Here is a 24083-nt window from a genome sequence, read left to right on the forward strand (position 1 = left end):
GGTACAACACTAGCCTCATTACAGCAGCACACACAGATGCCGTCGTTGAAACCGAAGGTCATATCAGGATGTCCTGAAGAGGGAGGGAGGGAGGGAACCCTGAATTACACTTACCCTCCTTCTCATCTCTAATTTGTCTCTGACAGTCTCTCAGTCTCTCTGACATTCTTAGTCTCTCTGACAGTCTCTCAGTCTCTCTTACAGTCTCTCAGTCAATCTGACAGTCTTTCTTCCAATCTGCCAGTCTTCAGTTTCTCTGACAGTATATCAGTCTCCAGTGTCTCCAGTGTCTCCATGAGTCCCAGCCTCAGTCCCAGTAATATCCATGTAATTTAGTTCCCAAATAGTCATCCATCAATTATTCATCTGGTCCACCAGAGCAGAGAGATGTACTACAGCTACAACTGGGACTGGGCTGGAATGGCTTGCATCGAGGGTCATGGATCAAGCTCTATCTCTCTCTGGATGTGTCCCAAAACTGCTGCACTACTTTTGACCAGGGTTAATTGGGCTCCAATGAGTGCACTATGTAGGTAACAGGGTTCCATTAGGCATGCATAAATACACTGTGCTCTGCTGGCCAGCATTTCGGGTCTGGTCTGGAGCCTTCTCTTTCTCTCTCTCTCTCTCTCCTCTCTCTCTCCCTCCCCTCCCTTCTCCCTCTCCCTCTCTCCCCTCTCTCTCTCTCTCTCTCTCTCTCTCTCCCTCTCTCTCCTCCTCTCTCCCCCTCTCTCCCCCTCTCTCTCTCCTCTCTCTCCTCTCCCCCTCCTCTCCCCCTCTCTCTCCCTCTCCCCCTCTCCCCTCTCCTCTCTCTCCTCTCTCTCCCCCTCCCCCCTCTCTCTCTCCCCTCTCTCCTCTCTCTCTCTCTCTCTCTCTCTCTCTCTCTCCCTCTCACCCTCTCTCCCCCGCTCTCTCTCTCCTCTCTCTCTCTCCTTCTCTCTCTCTCTCTCTCCCCTCTCCCCTCTCTCTCTCTCTCCCCTCTCTCCTCTCTCTCTCTCTCTCTCTCTCTCTCTCTCTCTCTCTCTCTCCCTCTCCTCTCTCTCTCTCTCCCTCTCTCTCCTCTCTCTCTCTCCTCCTCTCTCTCTCCCCCTCTCTCTCTCTCTCTCTCTCTCCCTCACCCTCTCTCTCTCTCTCTCTCTCTCTCCCCTCTCCTCTCTCTCTCTCTCTCTCTCTCTCTCTCCCTCTCTCTCTCTCTCTCTCTCTCTCTCTCTCCCCCCTCTCTCTCTCTCTCTCTCTCTCTCCCTCTCTCTCTCCCTCTCTCTCTCTCTCTCTCTCTCTCTCTCTCTCTCTCTCTCTCTCTCTCTCTCTCTCTCAAATGGGATGCGGTGCATACTACTCTTGTTGCATAGTCAATGGGGATCCATAATAAGTACAAATATCAATTGAAAGCTGAAGGGGACTGATGTACATGAACCAGTTCTGTTGAGCTATTAAAATTGCTCTTCCAGCTCCATTCACAGAATCATCAAAAGCCTCAGTGTTGTGTTGTATCCATGGAAACCATCACTGGGTTGAAGTTCAAGAGAAATTTAACAATAATAACAATAATAATAATAATCAACGGGTCATTCCCTTTGATATTTCATGAGACAAAACAAGCAAGTATAGTGTAGATAATCATTGTACCATCAAAACTGCTGTGAAACATATTTTGCATAACCACAAATTATTGTTTTTTCAGATCTTTGAAGTTGGTGTACAAAACCTAAAGTATAAGACGCAAAAACAAACTTAAGCATGGTAAAGGATAGAAATAGCTCACATAGAACAGATCTACCGCTTCTTAGACTTGCTTTCTATGAGAATGACAGATCTATAACTACCTTTCTATGTGAATTTGGTCAGGTTGCACAAAAAGTGACAAATTGCCGCTTTAAACGAAGTGCCCTTTAATTAATATGGGCCACATGGATAATTAAATTGTTTGATACATACGATCACAGGCTTACTGAACTTTCAAAATTCAGCATTTTGACATAGACCTCAGTCAACCCTGTATCACTTCTAGGAAGATTTTAACCCACTTAATCCCTAAATGTCTCCAAGTTTCCCCATAATTGTAAAGTTATTTTGTTGCTTTGACAAGTCATTTCAGAAGATTAGATCATTTGATTCATTATTGATTCATTTACATTTGTCCCTCCTTTTAAGGTCAACTCTGTTACCTGAACTGAACTCTCATTTTAATATGGTGAAACTACTAATTAAACATTTTAAAATCAGAAAGAAACATTGAACATCTAATCTCCAAATCACAGAGCTCCATCAGGTGAGCTGGTTCTACTGTTTGGGGGCATTTTCTGGTGTTTTGTGGTGGAAAACTGAGCGGGTAGAGCATAACACGTCCATCCTTTTCCCCAAAGATGGACAGGCCAGACGTTGGAAGGAAAAAGCCAAAACCAGTAGACACTAGGCTCTCCATGGAATGAGTTTGATAACCCTGCTCTACACATTAACGTCTTAACAACTCGACCGCAAGAAACGCTGAAAAGTAATTGACTCCTTTATCAGCTCCATCTAGAAACAATATAGAGGTAGTCAATGTACAGCATGCCCTGGTCAGCAGACAATCTTAAACAGAACAACTTACAGGAGAAGTTAGGGTAAAGTGCCTTGCTCAAGGGTACATTAACAGATATGTCACATTGTCAGGTCGGTGAGTCGAATCAGCAACCTTTCAGTTACTGGCCCAACGCTCTTCACCGCTGGGCTACCTGCCACCCATGTTTTTCTACTTTTCTCATTTAAACACGTATGTTTTCTTTCTGAACCATAATCATTCTCTCTCGACCATTTGGTATCACCACGGTTGCCAGTAAAAGTTTTTGAAATGTAATTTTTGAACTAGAAAAAAACAACCTTTCTCCTGTCTCGAACTGCCACTGACGTTTCATGAGATGCTACCAACAATGAGCCTAACACTTTAACACTAAGGTAAACTTTCCTGACGGTGTTTTCAACGAGAAAGGCAAGCAAGTGCCCCACAAAACCTCAAATAAAGCCACGGTAACCATCTAAACTAGCCACCTAGTAGCACAGTGGTCTAAGGCACTGCATCTCAGTGATAGAAGCATCACTACAGACCCTGGTTCAATTCCAGGCTGTATTACAACTGCCCCTGATTGAGAGTCCCATAGAGCGGTGCACAATTTGCCCAGTGTTGTCTGGGTTTGGCTGTCACTGTAAATAAGAATTTGTTCTTAACTGACTTGCCTGGTTAAATTTAAAAAAAAGTTCTTTATTCTCGTCATCGATTGGAAGTGTGAAGATAAACTATAGGCATTAATCTGTGAACTACCCACTTCACTTTAGGCAGTAATCTGTGAACTACCCTCTTCACTTTAGGCAGTAATCTGTGAACTAGCCTTGTCACTTTAGGCAGTAATCTGTGAACTAGCCTTGTCACTTTAGGCAGTAATCTGTGAACTAGCCTTGTCACTTTAGGCAGTAATCTGTGAACTAGCCTTGTCACTTTAGGCAGTAATCTGTGAACTAGCCTTGTCACTTTAGGCAGTAATCTGTGAACTAGCCTTGTCACTTTAGGCAGTAATCTGTGAACTAGCCTTGTCACTTTAGGCAGTAATCTGGGGAACTAGCCTTGTCACTTTAGGCAGTAATCTGTGAACTAGCCTTGTCACTTTAGGCAGTAATCTGTGAACTAGCCTTGTCACTTTAGGCAGTAATCTGTGAACTAGCCTTGTCACTTTAGGCAGAAATCTGTGAACTAGCCTTGTCACTTTAGGCAGTAATCTGTGAACTAGCCTCTTCACTTTAGGCAGTAATCTGTGAACTAGCCTTGTCACTTTAGGCAGTAATCTGTGAACTAGCCTCTTCACTTTAGGCAGTAATCTGTGAACTAGCCTTGTCACTTTAGGCAGTAATCTGTGAACTAGCCTTGTCACTTTAGGCAGTAATCTGTGAACTACCCTCTTCACTTTAGGCAGTAATCTGTGAACTAGCCTTGTCACTTTAGGCAGTAATCTGTGAACTAGCCTTGTCACTTTAGGCAGTAATCTGTGAACTAGCCTCTTCACTTTAGGCAGTAATCTGTGAACTAGCCTTGTCACTTTAGGCAGTAATCTGTGAACTAGCCTTGTCACTTTAGGCAGTAATCTGTGAACTACCCCTTCACTTTAGGCAGTAATCTGTGAACTAGCCTTGTCACTTTAGGCAGTAATCTGTGAACTAGCCTTGTCACTTTAGGCAGTAATCTGTGAACTAGCCTTGTCACTTTAGGCAGTAATCTGTGAACTAGCCTCTGTCACTTTAGGCAGTAATCTGTGAACTAGCCTTGTCACTTTAGGCAGTAATCTGTGAACTAGCCTTGTCACTTTAGGCAGTAATCTGTGAACTAGCCTTGTCACTTTAGGCAGTAATCTGTGAACTAGCCTTGTCACTTTAGGCAGTAATCTGTGAACTAGCCTTGTCACTTTAGGCAGTAATCTGTGAACTAGCCTTGTCACTTTAGGCAGTAATCTGTGAACTACCCTCTTCACTTTAGGCAGTAATCTGTGAACTAGCCTTGTCACTTTAGGCAGTAATCTGTGAACTAGCCTTGTCACTTTAGGCAGTAATCTGTGAACTAGCCTCTTCACTTTAGGCAGTAATCTGTGAACTAGCCTTGTCACTTTAGGCAGTAATCTGTGAACTAGCCTTGTCACTTTAGGCAGTAATCTGTGAACTACCCCCTTCACTTTAGGCAGTAATCTGTGAACTAGCCTTGTCACTTTAGGCAGTAATCTGTGAACTAGCCTTGTCACTTTAGGCAGTAATCTTGAACTAGCCTTGTCACTTTAGGCAGTAATCTGTGAACTAGCCTTGTCACTTTAGGCAGTAATCTGTGAACTAGCCTTGTCACTTTAGGCAGTAATCTGTGAACTAGCCTTGTCACTTTAGGCAGTAATCTGTGAACTAGCCTTGTCACTTTAGGCAGTAATCTGTGAACTAGCCTCTTCACTTTAGGCAGTAATCTGTGAACTAGCCTTGTCACTTTAGGCAGTAATCTGTGAACTAGCCTTGTCACTTTAGGCAGTAATCTGTGAACTAGCCTTGTCACTTTAGGCAGTAATCTGTGAACTAGCCTCTTCACTTTAGGCAGTAATCTGTGAACTAGCCTTGTCACTTTAGGCAGTAATCTGTGAACTAGCCTTGTCACTTTAGGCAGTAATCTGTGAACTACCCTCTTCACTTTAGGCAGTAATCTGTGAACTAGCCTTGTCACTTTAGGCAGTAATCTGTGAACTAGCCTTGTCACTTTAGGCAGTAATCTGTGAACTAGCCTCTTCACTTTAGGCAGTAATCTGTGAACTAGCCTTGTCACTTTAGGCAGTAATCTGTGAACTAGCCTTGTCACTTTAGGCAGTAATCTGTGAACTACCCCTTCACTTTAGGCAGTAATCTGTGAACTAGCCTTGTCACTTTAGGCAGTAATCTGTGAACTAGCCTTGTCACTTTAGGCAGTAATCTGTGAACTAGCCTTGTCACTTTAGGCAGTAATCTGTGAACTAGCCTTGTCACTTTAGGCAGTAATCTGTGAACTAGCCTTGTCACTTTAGGCAGTAATCTGTGAACTAGCCTTGTCACTTTAGGCAGTAATCTGTGAACTAGCCTCTTCACTTTAGGCAGTAATCTGTGAACTACCCTCTTCACTTTAGGCAGTAATCTGTGAACTAGCCTTGTCACTTTAGGCAGTAATCTGTGAACTACCCTCTTCACTTTAGGCAGTAATCTGTGAACTAGCCTCTTCACTTTAGGCAGTAATCTGTGAACTAGCCTCTTCACTTTAGGCAGTAATCTGTGAACTACCCTCTTCACTTTAGGCAGTAATCTGTGAACTAGCCTCTTCACTTTAGGCAGTAATCTGTGAACTAGCCTCTTCACTTTAGGCAGTAATCTGTGAACTACCCTCTTCACTTTAGGCAGTAATCTGTGAACTAGCCTTGTCACTTTAGGCAGCGGTAAACCTCATGTGTCTGTTAAATTGTGTGAGTGACCCCTGATGTGTGTCTGTCCTGAGCCTGTAGCACACACACACACACACACACACACACACACACACACACACACACACACACACACACACACACACACACACACACACACACACACACACACACACACACACACACAAAGCGCATAGTGTTGTGTCACTGTGTGAGGCTGTCTCTCTGTGCTCTGGTGAACCTCTACATTGATCCCAGGCAGCTCCAGGCTCATTCTCCAGGTTCAGATGTTACAGAAAGAATAATAAACAGCTGAATCGCCCTGCAATAATCCCAATGACCCACCTCCTCTAGTGTGTGTGTGCCATACGTGGGTGTGTGGGTGAGTGTGTAGTTGTGTGTGTGTTCCTCAATGTGTGTATGGTATGTCTCCCCTCCACCTCTACCACCACCACCATCTACCCAACCCTGGACAAGCAACTGGGGCTGGAGTAGGGTTTCTCCCGTCCTACCACCCTGATCTCTGGTAAACCCACAGCACTCACTTCCACAGCTCTAATCAAATCCCATCACCCAACCCTGAGAGCCTGAAACTGATTATCACCCCCCCCCCCCACACACACACACACACACACACACACACACGCACACACGCACACGCGCAAACACACACACACACACACACACACACACACACACACACACACACACACATGAACACGCACACACACACACACACACACACAAGCAGCACATGCACAAGCACACACACAGTTTTCCATGTTTAGTTTCTTGGCATGGTCAGTAGGGATATTTAGTTTCTTGGCATGGTCAGTAGGGATGTTTAGTTTCTTGGCATGGTCAGTAGGGATGTTTAGATTCTATGCATGGTCAGTAGGGATGTTTAGTTTCTTGGCATGGTCAGTAGGGATGTTTAGTTTCTTGGCATGGTCAGTAGGGATGTTTAGTTTCTTGGCATGGTCAGTAGGGATGTTTAGTTTCTTGATATGGTCAGTAGGGATGTTTAGTTTCTTGGCATGGTCAGTAGAGATGTTTAGTTTCTTGGCATGGTCAGTAGAGATGTTTAGTTTCTTGGCATGGTCAGTAGGGATGTTTAGTTTCTTGATATGGTCAGTAGGGATGTTTAGTTTCTTTGCATGGTCAGTAGAGATGTTTAGATTCTAGGCATGGACAGTAGGGATGTTTAGTTTCTTGGCATGGTCAGTAGGATGTATAGATGATAGGCATGCTGAGTAGAGATGTTTAGTTTCTTTTCATGGTCAGTAGGGATGTTTAGTTTCTTGGCATGGTCAGTAGGGATGTTTAAATTCTAGGCAGGGTCAGTAGGGATGTTAGGTTTCTTGGCATGGTCAGTAGGGATGTTTAGTTTTTTGGCGGGGTCAGTAGGTATGTTTAGTTTCTTGGCATGGTCAGTAGGGATGTTTAGATTCTAGGCATGGTCAGTAGAGATGTTTACTTTCTTGACATGGTCAGTAGGGATGTTTAGTTTCTTGACATGGTCAGTAGGGATGTTTAGTTTCTTGACATGGTCAGTAGGGATGTTTAGTTTCTTGACATGGTCAGTAGGGATGTTTAGTTTCTTGGCATGGTCAGTAGAGATGTTTAGTTTCTTGACATGGTCAGTAGGGATGTTTAGATTCTAGGCATGGTCAGTAGAGATGTTTAGTTTCTTGGCATGGTCAGTAGAGATGTTTAGTTTCTTGGCATGGTCAGTAGAGATGTTTAGTTTCTTGGCATGGTCAGTAGAGATGTTTAGTTTCTTGGCATGGTCAGTAGGGATGTTTAGTTTCTTGACATGGTCAGTAGGGATGTTTAGATTCTAGGCATGGTCAGTAGAGATGTTTAGTTTCTTGGCATGGTCAGTAGAGATGTTTAGTTTCTTGGCATGGTCAGTAGAGATGTTTAGTTTCTTGGCATGGTCAGTAGAGATGTTTAGTTTCTTGGCATGGTCAGTTGGGATGTTTAGTTTCTTGGCATGGTCAGTAGGGATGTTTAGTTTCTTGGCATGGTCAGTAGGGATGTTTAGTTTCTTGGCATGGTCAGTAGGGATGTTTAGTTTCTTGGCATGGTCAGTAGGGATGTTTAGTTTCTTGGCATGGTCAGTAGGGATGTTAAGTTTCTTTGCATGGGCAGTAGAGATGTTTAGTTTCTTGACATGGTCAGTAGAGATGTTTAGTTTATTAGCATGGTCACAAACCACACAGTAAAACATCTCAGATTACAAACCACACATTAAACCATCTCAGATTACAAACCACACAGTGTGAACACTGTCAGCTGGAATTACTCGGTTTGTTAATTTTGATTAAAACAAAACCGCTATTCATTAAATCGAATACCGAACTTGTGTTTGCGTGGATTCTGCGATGCGGTTAGCAACGTCCCGCTTAACAGACAGTTGGTAGCCTGCATAACAGAGACACTAAACTGCTAGCCATCACACTATCGAAGTTGGTACCAGATGAGTTTTGCAATGGAACCCTCTCTGTCTGGAGGAATAAATGTTTCCAGAGCTGTAGAAGCTGTATCTACTGCGCTTTGTTTCTGGACAAACTGTGACAATTGTTTGATTGCCGAGGATTATAAACTTTAGGTAGCTTCCTTGATCACGCAGATTGTCAGCCTACATATTAAAACTAGGGAAACCGCAGAGTGGAATGCTTACATGTTCTACACCGGTGGCTGGATGTTGTTTGCGCTTGTTGGATGCATCTCTGCCTTGTTGTTTGTCACTGTCCGATTGGCCGGTGTTGCCGGAGCTCCCCCATCTAATAGCTGAGTCAAAGGAGCACAGCAAGAGGAGCAAGGCATTCAACGATGGTCGCATGTCACGAGCCGTGGACACCGAAGACAGTGGTCTCCCGCAAAGCAGTCTACATTCTCTAGGGTAGGCCCGGAGGGGATACAAACAACGATTAGTTTCGATATTCTGGAGCCTGATCTTCCTGCACCTTCGTCGCTGGAGGTGCCTGTGTCTGCAGCCGCAGTGCCTACTATTACGATTTCAAAGTTTCCATGCCTGCTCTGGATCAAGCTGGGCTTCTCTATCTGTCGGAGGCCTGCACCTGGCACCGAGAGCAACAGGCTCAAGTTGTCCTGCCTTTTGCCCGTCCATAAAGGGTTCTCAGAATCCTGTGAAGTGTGGGAATGGGTGGATTTCCTCATCCTTCTCGCCAGCCTTGATCTCCGGCAATATGTACATTTAAAAAACAAGACAATTGTGCCGTCTGGTTTGCTTAATATAAGGAATTGTAAATTATTTGTACTTTTACTTTTGATAGTTAAGTACATGTAAAACCAAATACTTTTAGACTTTTACTCAAGTAGTATTTTACTGGGTGAGTTCCACTTTTACTTGAGTCATTTTCTTTTACGGTATCTTTACTTTAACTCAAATATGACAATTGAGTACTTTTCCCACCACTGCTCATGGTAAGAAATGTGACCGTTCCTGGTGCAAAAACAATGTCCAATCCCGAAGCTCCAGTAAATTACATTACTAAGCCTCTCACGAATGTATTACTTCAGGACTTGGAAATCGATTGTATCGTAGTCCATGAGGGTTTTAATGACATTATGAAGGGCAGCTCTGAACAGATGAGACTGGATTATAAAGAGCTGGTTGACTCTCGGCTAGACACTAATAAAAGACCCATCATATCTCTCCCTGTGCCCTCTCTGAATCGTGGAATTGAACGCTTGAGCAGGATGCTTTCTCTTCACAACTGGCTACGTGATTATTGCAGCTCAATGGGTGTAACTTTTGTTGACAATTTTGATTCCTTTTGGGAAACAAAAAACATTTTATAAGTAGGATGGGATCTACCCAAATCCACTGTGTGCAGCTCACCCTGCACTAACATAAGTAACATGAGCATATATACTTCTGCTAAGCTTTCCAGTAAAGCAATGAAAGGAAGTAAGCATCCCCAAAAAAGTGCTCAAAATAGCCCACGTTGACATATGTAGCTTAAGAAACAAAGTTCATTAAATCAATCATTTGCTAGTAGCATATGACATTCATATTCTGACTATCTCTGAATCTCACTTAGATAAAACCTTTGATGATACAGTGGTAGCAGTACAATGGAATTACATTTACAATGCCAATAGTGAAGGTGTTGCTGTTTATATTCAGAAGCACATTCCTGTAAAGATTAGAGAGGATCTCATGTTAAATACTGTTGAAGTAATATGGCTACAGGTTCATCTGCCTCACCTAAAGCCCATTCTGGTGGGAAGCTGCTATAGACCACCAAGTGTTAACAGTCAGTATCTGGATAACATGTGTGAAATGCTTAATCATTTATGTGATATCAATAGAGAGGTATATTTTCTGGGTGATTTAAATATATCTATATATGTGGATGACTCAACACTATACATGTCAGCTACTACAGCGACTGAAATGACTGTAACACTTAACAAAGAGCTGCAGTTAGTTTCAGAGTGGGTGGCAAGGAATAAGTAAGTCCTAAACATTTCTAAAACTTAAAGCAATGTATCCTTCACTAAATCCTAAACCTCAACTAAATCTTGTAATAAATAATGTGGAAATTGAGCAAGTTGAGGTGACTAAACTGCTTGGAGTAACCCTGGGCTGTAAACTGTCATGGTCAAAACATATTGATACAACAGTAGCTAAGATGGGGAGAAGTCTGGCCATAATAAAGTGCTGCTTCTTAACAACACTATCAACAAGGCAGGTCCAACAGGCCCTAGTTTCTACCTTCTGAACAACACTATCAACAAGGCAGGTCCTACAGGCCCTAGTTTCTACCTTTTTAACAACACTATCAACAAGGCAGGTCCTACAGGCCCTAGTTTCTACCTTCTTAACAACACTATCAACAAGGCAGGTCCTACAGGCCCTAGTTTCTACCTTCTGAATAACACTATCAACAAGGCAGGTCCTACAGGCCCTAGTTTCTACCTTAACAACACTATCAACAAGGCAGGTCCTACAGGCCCTAGTTTCTACCTTCTTAACAACACTATCAACAAGGCAGGTCCTACAGGCCCTAGTTTCTACCTTCTTAACAACACTATCAACAAGGCAGGCAGGTCCTACAGGCCCTAGTTTCTACCTTCTTAACAACACTATCAACAAGGCAGGTCCTACAGGCCCTAGTTTCTACCTTCTTAACAACACTATCAACAAGGCAGGTCCTACAGGCCCTAGTTTCTACCTTCTTAACAACACTATCAACAAGGCAGGTTCTACAGGCCCTAGTTTCTACCTTCTTAACAACACTATCAACAAGGCAGGTCCTACAGGCCCTAGTTTTGTTGTACCTGGACTTCTGTTCAGTCGTGTGGTCAGGTGGCATTAAAAGGGACTTATCGAACTCCCATGACTACCCCACAAGACATGCCACAAGAGGTCTCATCACAGTCCCCAAGTCCAGAACAGACTATGGGATGCGCACAGTACTACATAGAGCCATGACTACATGGAACTCTATTCCACATCAAGTAACTGATGCAAGCAGTAGAATCCTATTTTAAAACCAGATAGAAAATACACCTTATGGAACAGCGGGGACTGTGAAGCAACACAAACATGGGCACAGACACATGCAGACACACACAATAACATTCTCACTATACACACGTACACATGGACTTTGTTCTGTAGATATGTGGTAATGGTGGAGTAGGGGCCTGAGGGCACACAGTGTGTTGTGAAATATGTGAATGTACTGTATAAATTGCCTTAATTTGGCCGGAGCCCAGGAAGAGTAGTTGCTGCCTTGGCACCAGCGAATGGGATCCATAATAAATCAAAATAAAATACACTAAAACATCTCAGATTGGTAACCACACACACACACACACACACACACACACACACACACACACACACACACACACACACACACACACACACACACACACACACACACACACACACACACTCACACACATACACACACACACACACACACACACACACACACACACACACACACACACACACACACACACACACACACACACACACACACACACACACACACACACACACACACACACACACACACACACACCCTCTGACAAGGTCCAGAGAGAACTTAGCCAACCCGCTGCAGAGGTGTTGAATTGACATGCCCTGCAGTGAGAAATAATAACATGAGCATGTTGTTGACATGCCGCCTGACACAGTGTTGACCATCTCACCTCTATCTCCATTAAGTCAAACAGTCCAAAGCAGATCTCTAAGCTTGCAGTAACAGTTCAATTATCCTACCTTGCTTAATGTCTTAATGTTTTTTATTATATGTAAAAAAGAAGAACACATGAAATGCCGAATGTCTTGTGAGAATCCCTCACCAGCTCTGTGGTGTTTCAAAGCCATTTCGTACAGTGTGATGTGGTGAGATGTGAAAGAGGGAGGAATGGGAGTCTTCAGAGTGACTTTTGAGACTGACACCTGTCAAACACCCTCATATTGCACAGAGCTAGTCTGAATGGGAGTGTCTCTCAAGTGAAATTGACAGGAAATAAACAATAATAAATATATGAACAGTAAACATTACACTCATAATTATATTATTGTGTATGTAGAGTGTTGAAGTATGAAAGAAAAAAAACAGATAAATATAGTGTAGGTTGTATTTACAATGTTGTTTGTGCTTCACTGTTTGCCATTTTCTTGTGGCAACAGGTCACACATCTTGCTGCTGTGATGGATCACTGTGGTATTACATCCAGTAGATATGGGAGTTTATCAAGATTGGATTTGTCTTCAAATTCTTTGTGGATCTGTGTAATCTGAGGGAAATATGTGTCTCTTATAAGGTCATAAATTTGGCAGAAGGTTAGGAAGAGCAGCTCAGTTTCCACCTCATTTTGTGGACAGTGTGCACATAACCTGTCTTCTCTTGAGAGCCAGGTCTGCCAATGGCGGCCTTTCTCAATAGCAAGGCTATGCTCACTGAGTCTGTACATAGTCAAGGATTTTCTTAATTTTGCGTCAGTCACGGTGGTCAGGTAATCTGCCGCTGTGTACTCTGTTTAGGGCCAAATAGCATTCTAGTTTACTTTTTTTTTTGGTTAATTCTTTTCAATGTGTCAAGAAATTATATTTTTGTTTTCTCATGATTTGGTTGGGTCTAATTGTATTGAGAATAGGGGACTACTCTCCAGGTTCATCTCTGTAGGTCATGGCTTTAAAAAAATGTTTTTAAAACATTTATTTAACTAGTCAAGTCAGTTAAGAACAAATTCTTATTTACAATGACGGCCTACACCGGCCAAACCCTGACGATGCTTGTCACGGTTTTCTAATGGTGAAGGAGAGTCGGACCAAACTGCAGCGTGTATATTGTGATCCATGTTTAATAAAACAAACGTAACACAAATCCAAAACACAAACTCTACAAAACAATAAACGTAATGAAAACCGAAACAGCCTAACTGGTGCAAACTAACACATAATAAGGACGTCAAGACACTCAGGACAATCACCCACGACAAACTCAAAGAATATGGCTGCCCAAATATGGTTCCCAATCAGAGACAACAATAAGCACCTGCCTCTGATTGAGAACCACTCCAGACAGCCATAGACTTTGCTAGATAACCCCACTAGCTACAATCCCAAATACATACACACCAAAACCCCAAGACAAAACACACCACAATACAAAAACTCCATGCCACACCCTGGCCTGACCCAATACATGAAGAAAAACACAAAATACTTAGACCAGGGCGTGACAATGCTGGGCTAATCATATGCCGCCCTGTGGGACTCCCAATCACAGCCGGGTTATGATACAGCTTTGTTATGGAAGGTTTGGGAATCACTTTGTCAGCTGGTTGTAGAATTTTCTGGATCATTAGTGGGTCGGACAAATTCTGCTCTACATGCATTATTTGGGGATTTACGTTGTTCACGGAGGATATTTGGTGTTCGTCCCATTTTGTTATTTCTTGGTTGGTAAGCGGACCCCAGACCTCACAATCATAAAGGGCGATAGATTCTATATCTGATTCAAGTATTTAAAGCAAGATCCTAATTGTGATGTCAAATTGATGTTCCTTTTGTTGTTCCCTCTCTCTCTTTCCCTGTCACTCTCATCCCTGTCTCTCTCTCCTATCCCTCCCTCTCTCTCTCTCTCCCTCTCTCTGTCTCCCCGTCACTCTAATCCATATCTCTTCTCCCCTTCGCTCCCTCTCTCTCTTTCTCCCTCTGTCTGTCTCCCCATCACTCTAATCCCTATCTCTCTCTCCTATCCCTCCCTCTCTCTCTCTCTCCCTCTGTCTGTCTCCTCATCACTCTAATCCCTATCTCTCTCTCCTATCCCTCCCTCTCTCTCTCTCTCTCCCTCTGTCTGTCTCCCCATCACTCTAATCCCTATCACTCTCTCCTATCCCTCCCTCTCCCTCTTTCTTTGTTTCTTTCTTTGTTTCTTTCATTATTTCTTTCTCTCTTTCTTTCTTTCTTTCTTTCTTTCTTTCTTTCTTTCTTTCTTTCTTTCTTTCTTTCTTTCTTTCTTTCTTTCTTTCTTTCTTTCTCTCTCTCTCTCTCTCTCTCTACTCTCTCTTTCTGTCTTCCTCTCTCCGTCTCACAGCCCTCTCTTTTGTCTCTGTGTTATGAAGTAGCCTATAGTCCTCATTTGGTGCCCCAGTAGTGCTGAGCTCAGCATGCTGGTTGTGTACACACTGCAGCCTCAGCACTATGAACGCAATAGAATGATAGAAAGAGGGGAAGAAGAGAGGAGGAGAGAGTGATAGAAGTGGAGAGAGTGATAGAAGAGGGGAGAGTGATAAAAGAGGAGAGAGTGATAGAAGAGATGAGAGTGATAGAAAAGGAGAGAGAGATAGAAGAGGACAGAGAGATAGAAGAGGAGAGAGAGGAGAGAGAGATAAAAGAGGAGAGAGAGATAGAAGAGGAGAGAGAGATAGAAGAGGAGAACGAGATAGAAGAGGAGAGAGTGATAGAAGAGGAGAGAGTGATAGATAAGGAGAGAGAGATAGAAGAGGAGAATGAGATAGAAGAGGAGAGAGTGATAGAAGAGGAGAGAGATAGAAGAGGAGAGAGAGATAGAAGAGGAGAGAGAGATAGAAGAGCAGAGAGAGATAGAAGAGGAGAGAGAGATAGAAGAGGAGAGAGTGATAGAAGAGGAGAGAGATAGAAGAGGAGAGAGTGAAAGAAGAGGAGCGAGATAGAAGAGGAGAGAGAGATAGAAGAGGAGAGAGCGATAGAAGAGGTGAGAGTGATAGAAGAGGAGAGAGTGTGTGTGTGTGTGTGTGTGTGTGTGTGTGTGTGTGTGTGTGTGTGTGTGTGTGTGTGTGTGTGTGTGTGTGTGTGTGTGTGTGTGTGTGTGTGTGTGTGTGTGTAACATAGTGGGGATGGATGTGTTGTAATGTGGTGGGGATGGATAGATGTGTGTGTGGTAACGTGGTGGGGATGGATAGATGTGTGTGTGGTAACGTGGTGGGGATGGATAGATGTGTGTGTGGTAATGTGGTGGGGATGGATAGATGTGTGTGTGGTAACGTGGTGGGGATGGATAGATGTGTGTGTGGTAACGTGGTGGGGATGGATGTGTGTATGAAAGGAGTTTAGCGTCAGTGTGTAACAGGAGGAGTTCTGCTGGACATGTGGCCCTTGGTGTGAGTCTTAAACCAGACACACAGCTGGGGGGGGAGAGGAGAGGGAGGGAGAGGGAGGTACAGAGGGGGAGAGGGAGAGGGAGAGGGAAAGGGAAAGGGAAGGGAAGGGAAGGGAAGGGAGAGGGAGAGGGAGAGGGAGAGGGAGAGGGAGAGGGAGAGGGAGGGAGAGGGAGAGGGAGGGAGAGTAGGGAGAGGGAGAGGTAGGGAGAGGGGAGTAGGGGAGAGGGAGAGGGGAGAGGGAGAGGGAAGGGAAGGGAGAGGGAGAGGAGGGAGAGGGAGAGGGAGAGGGAGAGGGAGAGGGAGGGAGGGAGAGGGAGAGGGAGAGGGAGAGGAGGGAGAGGGAGGGAGGAGGGAGAGGGAGAGGGAAGGAAGGGAAGGGAAGGGAAGGGAAGGAAGGGAAGGGAGAGGGAGAGGGAGAGGGAGAGGGGAGGGAGAGGGAAGGGAAGGGAAGGGAAGGGAAGGGAAGGGAAGGGAAGGGAGAGGGGAGAGGGAGAGGGAGAGGGAGAGGGAAGGGAATTGAAGGGAAGGGAAGGGGAGAGGGAGAGGGAGAGGGAAGGGAAGGGAAGGGAAGGGAAGGGAAGGGAAGGGAAGGGAAGGGAAGAGAAGAGAAGAGAAGAGAAGAGAAGAGAAGAGAAGAGAAGAGAAGAGAAGAGAAGAGAAGAGAAGAGAAGAGAAGAGAAGAGAAGAGAAGAGAAGAGAAGGGAAGGGAAGGGAAGGGATGGGAAGGGATGGGAAGGGAAGGGAAGGGAAGGGGGAGAGGGGCAGAGAGACTAAGAGACAGAGACGTCAGTGACCATGGAGCCCAGAACATAAGAGCAGCTTACATCATCAATATCACATCCATTTAACATTATTTTCCTTCTGTCCTCCCCTTACCGTAATGTCCAAACTACAAATTGAGACACAAACATTAAAGAAACAACTGTTGAGTTTAAACTGTTCAGTTGAGTTGGTTTATGGATTGAGCTGTTATTACAGTATAACAAATGAGGATATTGATTTGAAGAGATTTGCAATCAGTTTTATTTTATAGTGTTTGGCATGTTTTTGACCAAAATCATATTTGGAATGAATTCCATGAATTGTCATACCTGTGGATGAATGAAAATAACAATCTGGACTATAAGTATTTTATCTCAGGACACAACACTGAGGGGAGTTAAAGGAGAGCGTTCCCACCCAAATCTCTTCCCCTTACCTCATTACAATTCTCTGTACCCCCTGACCCCCCTGCCCCTAGATAATTATCCTGGGCAAAACTCAATTCCCTCCAACCCTTTCTCTCTCTCTCTCTCTCTCTCTCTCTCTCTCTCTCTCTCTCTCTCTCTCTCTCTCTCTCTCAAACATGATTGGTCAACTCCCCCCTCTCATTCTCTCTCCCTGCTTAAATACTTTTAACATAAAGAGGGAGGGAGGGAGGGAGGGATGGGGGAGGGGAATTGTGTGTGTGCACTCTGTTGTCACTGGCAGGCAGAGCTAGAAAGCGAGAGAGAGGGGGAGAGGAGGGAGAGAGGGAGGGAGAGGAGGGAGAGAGGGAGGGAGAGGAGGGAGAGAGGGAGGGAGGGAGAGGGATAGTTGAGTTGTGTCCCATGCATGGAGACAAAAAAGGCAGCAGTGAACACAAGGTCTGCTCTCTGCTCTCTGCTCTCTGCTCTCTGCTCTCTGCTCTCTGCTCTCTGCTCTCTGCTCTCTGCTCTCTGCCCAACAGGATTATCTAACTGCTGCGTTCAGATAGAAAGAGAATCTGCAGGCATGAATAGGTAAGAACAGCTTCTCTCTCCTCTGTCTTCAGTGTTGGAGTGTTGTGACCGCAGCGCTGTGCTGTGTTTCTACTGTAGCGTGGTAGGAGGTGGCTGCTGTCTGTCTGTGTCTGTTTGACTTGGCTCTATCTCTGTGGGTGTGAAGGAAGTACAGGAAGCGTGGACTTGTCTTTGGCCGCTGGCCACTATGTACATTCCCAAGCTCAACATCTCCTGTTCTGTCCGTCCATCTGTGTAGACCCTGTGAGGTTCTCTGCCAATCTCTCTTTCTATAAATCTTTCTCATCGTCTGCACTATTTCATATTTCTAGAAGTGTATAGATAGCTCTGTTTATTTCAAAGCAATTTAGAAATGAGTGTACTGATAAAAGTTAATTTAGAGATGGTTGTGTGTGTCAGGAGAAGGTACATGAGTTCAACCCACTCCAGACAGAAGCCTTGTGCAGCCCATTGTTCAGGGACAGCCGTGCACTGAGTTTACTGCATAATATTCACTTCCATATGATCGGATGGACCGCTTTACGAAGAGTGTCACACTTTTTATCGCATGGATGAAACATGCTAAAAATCCACATGACAGATTTAGGATATTCATGGAATGAAGTTGTTTTTAAAAAAAATGGGGTTACCTTTAAAAAATATATATATTATCATTATCTTCCAGTTCTGTATGTAACGGAAAATTGCACATGATCATTCTGACGTTCAGCATTCCTTTTTCAATATTCAGACTGATACTCTTCCAGCTGGTCTGAAACAGGATGTGCAATTTATCCATTATGTTTTGTGGACCAAGTATTTTAAATATGTGCATCTTTATAGACATGAATGTTTGCCATTTTTATGTAAGATCTGTTCAATTCTCTGTTAACTGATAGTCCTGTTGGAGAGGCCAAAGTCATATTAGATCAACAAATATAGAAAACGCAGCAGGATTACAATACATTTCATCTGAGTACATGATTTCCCTAGAAACGCTTGGCTTATCTTCCCTGGAAAGCAGGTCAAAACAAAAATGTAATGTCCTTGTTTTGAAATTTCCTTTAATTTGTATCAAGAGTGTATCTGAAAGCTGGAAAAATAGTCAGTCAGAATGCTGTGGGTCAAACATTGTTGTTGTAGGAAACATTGTTTCTCATTATTTTGACTACTTCTACTGCCTTATTGTGTTACAGTAAGTCTCATGAGAATGCAGTCTTTACAGCCCTAGCTAACACACAGGGCAACAGAGTAGTCTTTACAGCCCTAGCTAACACACAGGGCAACAGAGTAGTCTTTACAGCCCTAGCTAACACACAGAGCAACAGAGCAGTCTTTACAGCCCTAGCTAACACACAGGGCAACAGAGTAGTCTTTACAGCCCTAGCTAACACACAGAGCAACAGAGTAGTCTTTACAGCCCTAGCTAACGCACAGGGCAACAGAGTAGTCTTTACAGCACTAGCTAACACACAGAGCAACAGAGTAGTCTTTACAGCCCTAGCTAACGCACAGGGCAACAGAGTAGTCTTTACAGCCCTAGCTAACACACAGAGCAACAGAGTAGTCTTTACAGCCCTAGCTAACACACAGAGCAACAGAGTAGTCTTTACAGCCCTAGCTAACGCACAGAGCAACAGAGTAGTCTTTACAGCCCTAGCTAACGCACAGGGCAACAGAGTAGTCTTTACAGCCCTAGCTAACACACAGAGCAACAGAGTAGTCTTTACAGCCCTAGCTAACACACAGAGCAACAGAGTAGTCTTTACAGCCCTAGCTAACGCACAGGGCAACAGAGTAGTCTTTACAGCCCTAGCTAACACACAGAGCAACAGAGTAGTCTTTACAGCCCTAACTAACGCACAGGGCAACAGAGTAGTCTTTGCAGCCCTAGCTAACACACAGAGCAACAGAGCAGTCTTTACAGCCCTAGCTAACACACAGAGCAACAGAGCAGTCTTTACAGCCCTAGCTAACACACAGAGCAACAGAGTAGTCTTTACAGCCCTAGCTAACGCACAGAGCAACAGAGTAGTCTTTACAGCCCTAGCTAACTCACAGGGCAACAGAGTAGTCTTTACAGCCCTAGCTAACACACAGAGCAACAGAGTAGTCTTTACAGCCCTAGCTAACACACAGAGCAACAGAGTAGTCTTTACAGCCCTAGCTAACGCACAGGGCAACAGAGTAGTCTTTACAGCCCTAGCTAACACACAGAGCAACAGAGTAGTCTTTACAGCCCTAACTAACGCACAGGGCAACAGAGTAGTCTTTGCAGCCCTAGCTAACACACAGGGCAACAGAGTAGTCTTTACAGCCCTAGCTAACACACAGAGCAACAGAGCAGTCTTTACAGCCCTAGCTAACACACAGAGCAACAGAGCAGTCTTTACAGCCCTAGCTAACACACAGAGCAACAGAGTAGTCTTTACAGCCCTAGCTAACACACAGAGCAACAGAGTAGTCTTTACAGCCCTAGCTAACGCACAGGGCAACAGAGTAGTTTTTACAGCCCTAGCTAACACACAGAGCAACAGAGTAGTCTTTACAGCCCTAGCTAACGCACAGGGGAACAGAGTAGTCTTTGCAGCCCTAGCTAACACACAGGGCAACAGAGTAGTCTTTACAGCCCTAGCTAATGCACAGAACAACAGAGTAGTCTTTACAGCCCTAGCTAACACACAGAACAACAGAGTAGTCTTTACAGCCCTAGCTAACGCACAGAGCAACAGAGTAGTCTTTACAGCCCTAGCTAACACACAGAGCAACAGAGTAGTCTTTACAGCCCTAGCTAACACACAGAACAACAGAGCAGTCTTTACAGCCCTAGCTAACACACAGAGCAACAGAGTAGTCTTTACAGCCCTAGCTAACACACAGGGCAACAGAGTAGTCTTTACAGCCCTAGCTAACGCACAGGGCAACAGAGTAGTCTTTACAGCCCTAGCTAACACACAGAGCAACAGAGTAGTCTTTACAGCCCTAGCTAACACACAGAGCAACAGAGTAGTCTTTACAGCCCTAGCTAACGCACAGGGCAACAGAGTAGTCTTTACAGCCCTAGCTAACACACAGAGCAACAGAGCAGTCTTTACAGCCCTAGCTAACACACAGAGCAACAGAGCAGTCTTTACAGCCCTAGCTAACACACAGAGCAACAGAGTAGTCTTTACAGCCCTAGCTAACACACAGGGCAACAGAGTAATCTTTACAGCCCTAGCTAACACACAGAGCAACAGAGTAGTCTTTACAGCCCTAGCTAACACACAGAGAAACAGAGTAGTCTTTACAGCCCTAGCTAACGCACAGGGCAACAGAGTAGTCTTTACAGCCCTAGCTAACACAGAGAACAACAGAGTAGTCTTTACAGCCCTAGCTAACGCACAGGGCAACAGAGTAGTCTTTGCAGCCCTAGCTAACACACAGGGCAACAGAGTAGTCTTTACAGCCCTAGCTAACGCACAGAACAACAGAGTAGTCTTTACAGCCCTAGCTAACACACAGAACAACAGAGTAGTCTTTACAGCCCTAGCTAACGCACAGAGCAACAGAGTAGTCTTTACAGCCCTAGCTAACACACAGAGCAACAGAGTAGTCTTTACAGCCCTAGCTAACACACAGAACAACAGAGCAGTCTTTACAGCCCTAGCTAACACACAGAGCAACAAAGTAGTCTTTACAGCCCTAGCTAACACACAGGGCAACAGAGTAGTCTTTACAGCCCTAGCTAACGCACAGAGCAACAGAGTAGTCTTTACAGCCCTAGCTAACGCACAGAGCAAAAGAGTAGTCTTTACAGCCCTAGCTAACACACAGGGCAACAGAGTAGTCTTTGCGGCCCTAGCTAACGCACAGAGCAACAGAGTAGTCTTTACAGCCCTAGCTAACGCACAGAGCAACAGAGTAGTCTTTACAGCCCTACCTAACGCACAGAGCAACAGAGTAGTCTTTACAGCCTAGCTAACACACAGAGCAACAGAGTAGTCTTTACAGCCCTAGCTAACACACAGAGCAACAGAGTAGTCTTTACAGCCCTAGCTAACACACAGGGCAACAGAGCAGTCTTTACAGCCCTAGCTAACACACAGAGCAACAGAGTAGTTTTTACAGCCCTAGCTAACACACAGGGCAACAGAGCAGTCTTTACAGCCCTAGCTAACACACAGAACAACAGAGCAGTCTTTACAGCCCTAGCTAACACACAGAACAACAGAGCAGTCTTTACAGCCCTAGCTAACACACAGAGCAACAGAGCAGTCTTTACAGCCCTAGCTAACACACAGAGCAACAGAGCAGTCTTTACAGCCCTAGCTAACACACAGGGCAACAGAGTAGTCTTTACAGCCCTAGCTAAAACACAGGGCAACAGAGTAGTCTTTACTGCCCTAGCTAACACACAGAACAACAGAGTAGTCTTTACAGCCCTAGCTAACACACAGGGCAACAGAGTAGTCTTTACAGCCCTAGCTAACACACAGGGCAACAGAGTAGTCTTTACTGCCCTAGCTAACACACAGAACAACAGAGTAGTCTTTACAGCCCTAGCTAACACACAGGGCAACAGAGCAGTCTTTACAGCCCTAGCTAACACACAGAACAACAGAGCAGTCTTTACAGCCCTAGCTAACACACAGGGCAACAGAGCAGTCTTTACAGCCCTAGCTAACACACAGGGCAACAGAGCAGTCTTTACAGCCCTAGCTAACACACAGAGCAACAGAGTAGTCTTTACAGCCCTAGCTAACACACAGGGCAACAGAGCAGTCTTTACAGCCCTAGCTAACACACAGAGCAACAGAGTAGTCTTTACAGCCCTAGCTAACACACAGAGCAACAGAGTAGTCTTTACAGCCCTACCTAACACACAGAACAACAAGGCAGTCTTTACAGCCCTAGCTAACACACAGAGCAACAGAGCAGTCTTTACAGCCCTAGCTAACACACAGGGCAACAGAGCAGTCTTTACAGCCCTAGCTAACACACAGGGCAACAGAGCAGTCTTTACAGCCCTAGCTAACACACAGAGCAACAGAGCAGTCTTTACAGCCCTAGCTTACACACAGGGCAACAGAGCAGTCTTTACAGCCCTAGCTAACACACAGAGCAACAGAGCAGTCTTTACAGCCCTAGCTAACACACAGAACAACAGAGTAGCCTTTACAGCCCTAGCTAACACACAGAGCAACAGAGCATGTCTTTACAGCCCTAGCTAACACACAGAACAACAGAGTAGTCTTTACAGCCCTAGCTAACACACAGGGCAACAGAGCAGTCTTTACAGCCCTAGCTAACACACAGGGCAACAGAGCAGTCTTTACAGCCCTAGCTAACACACAGAGCAACAGAGTAGTCTTTACAGCCCTAGCTAACACACAGGGCAACAGAGCAGTCTTTACAGCCCTAGCTAACACACAGAGCAACAGAGTAGTCTTTACAGCCCTAGCTAACACACAGAGCAACAGAGTAGTCTTTACAGCCCTAGCTAACACACAGAACAACAGAGCAGTCTTTACAGCCCTAGCTAACACACAGAGCAACAGAGCAGTATTTACAGCCCTAGCTAACACACAGAGCAACAGAGTAGTCTTTACAGCCCTAGCTAACACACAGGGCAACAGAGCAGTCTTTACAGCCCTAGCTAACACACAGAGCAACAGAGTAGTCTTTACAGCCCTAGCTAACACACAGAGCAACAGAGTAGTCTTTACAGCCCTAGCTAACACACAGAACAACAGAGCAGTCTTTACAGCCCTAGCTAACACACAGAGCAACAGAGCAGTCTTTACAGCCCTAGCTAACACACAGAGCAACAGAGCAGTCTTTACAGCCCTAGCTAACACACAGGGCAACTGAGCAGTCTTTACAGCCCTAGCTAACACACAGGGCAACAGAGCAGTCTTTACAGCCCTAGCTAACACACAGAGCAACAGAGCAGTCTTTACAGCCCTAGCTAACACACAGGGCAACAGAGCAGTCTTTACAGCCCTAGCTAACACACAGAGCAACAGAGCAGTCTTTACAGCCCTAGCTAACACACAGAACAACAGAGTAGTCTTTACAGCCCTAGCTAACACACAGAGCAACAGAGCATGTCTTTACAGCCCTAGCTAACACACAGAGCAACAGAGCAGTCTTTACAGGCCTAGCTAACACACAGGGCAACAGAGCAGTCTTTACAGCCCTAGCTAACACACAGAGCAACAGAGCAGTCTTTACAGCCCTAGCTAACACACAGAACAACAGAGTAGTCTTTACAGCCCTAGCTAACACACAGAGCAACAGAGTAGTCTTTACAGCCCTAGCTAACGCACAGAGCAACAGAGTAGTCTTTACAGCCCTACCTAACGCACAGAGCAACAGAGTAGTCTTTACAGCCCTAGCTAACACACAGGGCAACAGAGTAGTCTTTACAGCCCTAGCTAACACACAGAGCAACAGAGTAGTCTTTACAGCCCTAGCTAACACACAGGGCAACAGAGCAGTCTTTACAGCCCTAGCTAACACACAGAGCAACAGAGTAGTCTTTACAGCCCTAGCTAACACACAGGGCAACAGAGCAGTCTTTACAGCCCTAGCTAACACACAGAACAACAGAGCAGTCTTTACAGCCCTAGCTAACACACAGAACAACAGAGCAGTCTTTACAGCCCTAGCTAACACACAGAGCAACAGAGCAGTCTTTACAGCCCTAGCTAACACACAGAGCAACAGAGCAGTCTTTACAGCCCTAGCTAACACACAGGGCAACAGAGTAGTC

The sequence above is a fragment of the Oncorhynchus masou genome, unplaced genomic scaffold, assembly GCF_036934945.1.
Source record: "Oncorhynchus masou masou isolate Uvic2021 unplaced genomic scaffold, UVic_Omas_1.1 unplaced_scaffold_661, whole genome shotgun sequence".
Classification (NCBI taxonomy): domain Eukaryota; kingdom Metazoa; phylum Chordata; class Actinopteri; order Salmoniformes; family Salmonidae; genus Oncorhynchus; species Oncorhynchus masou.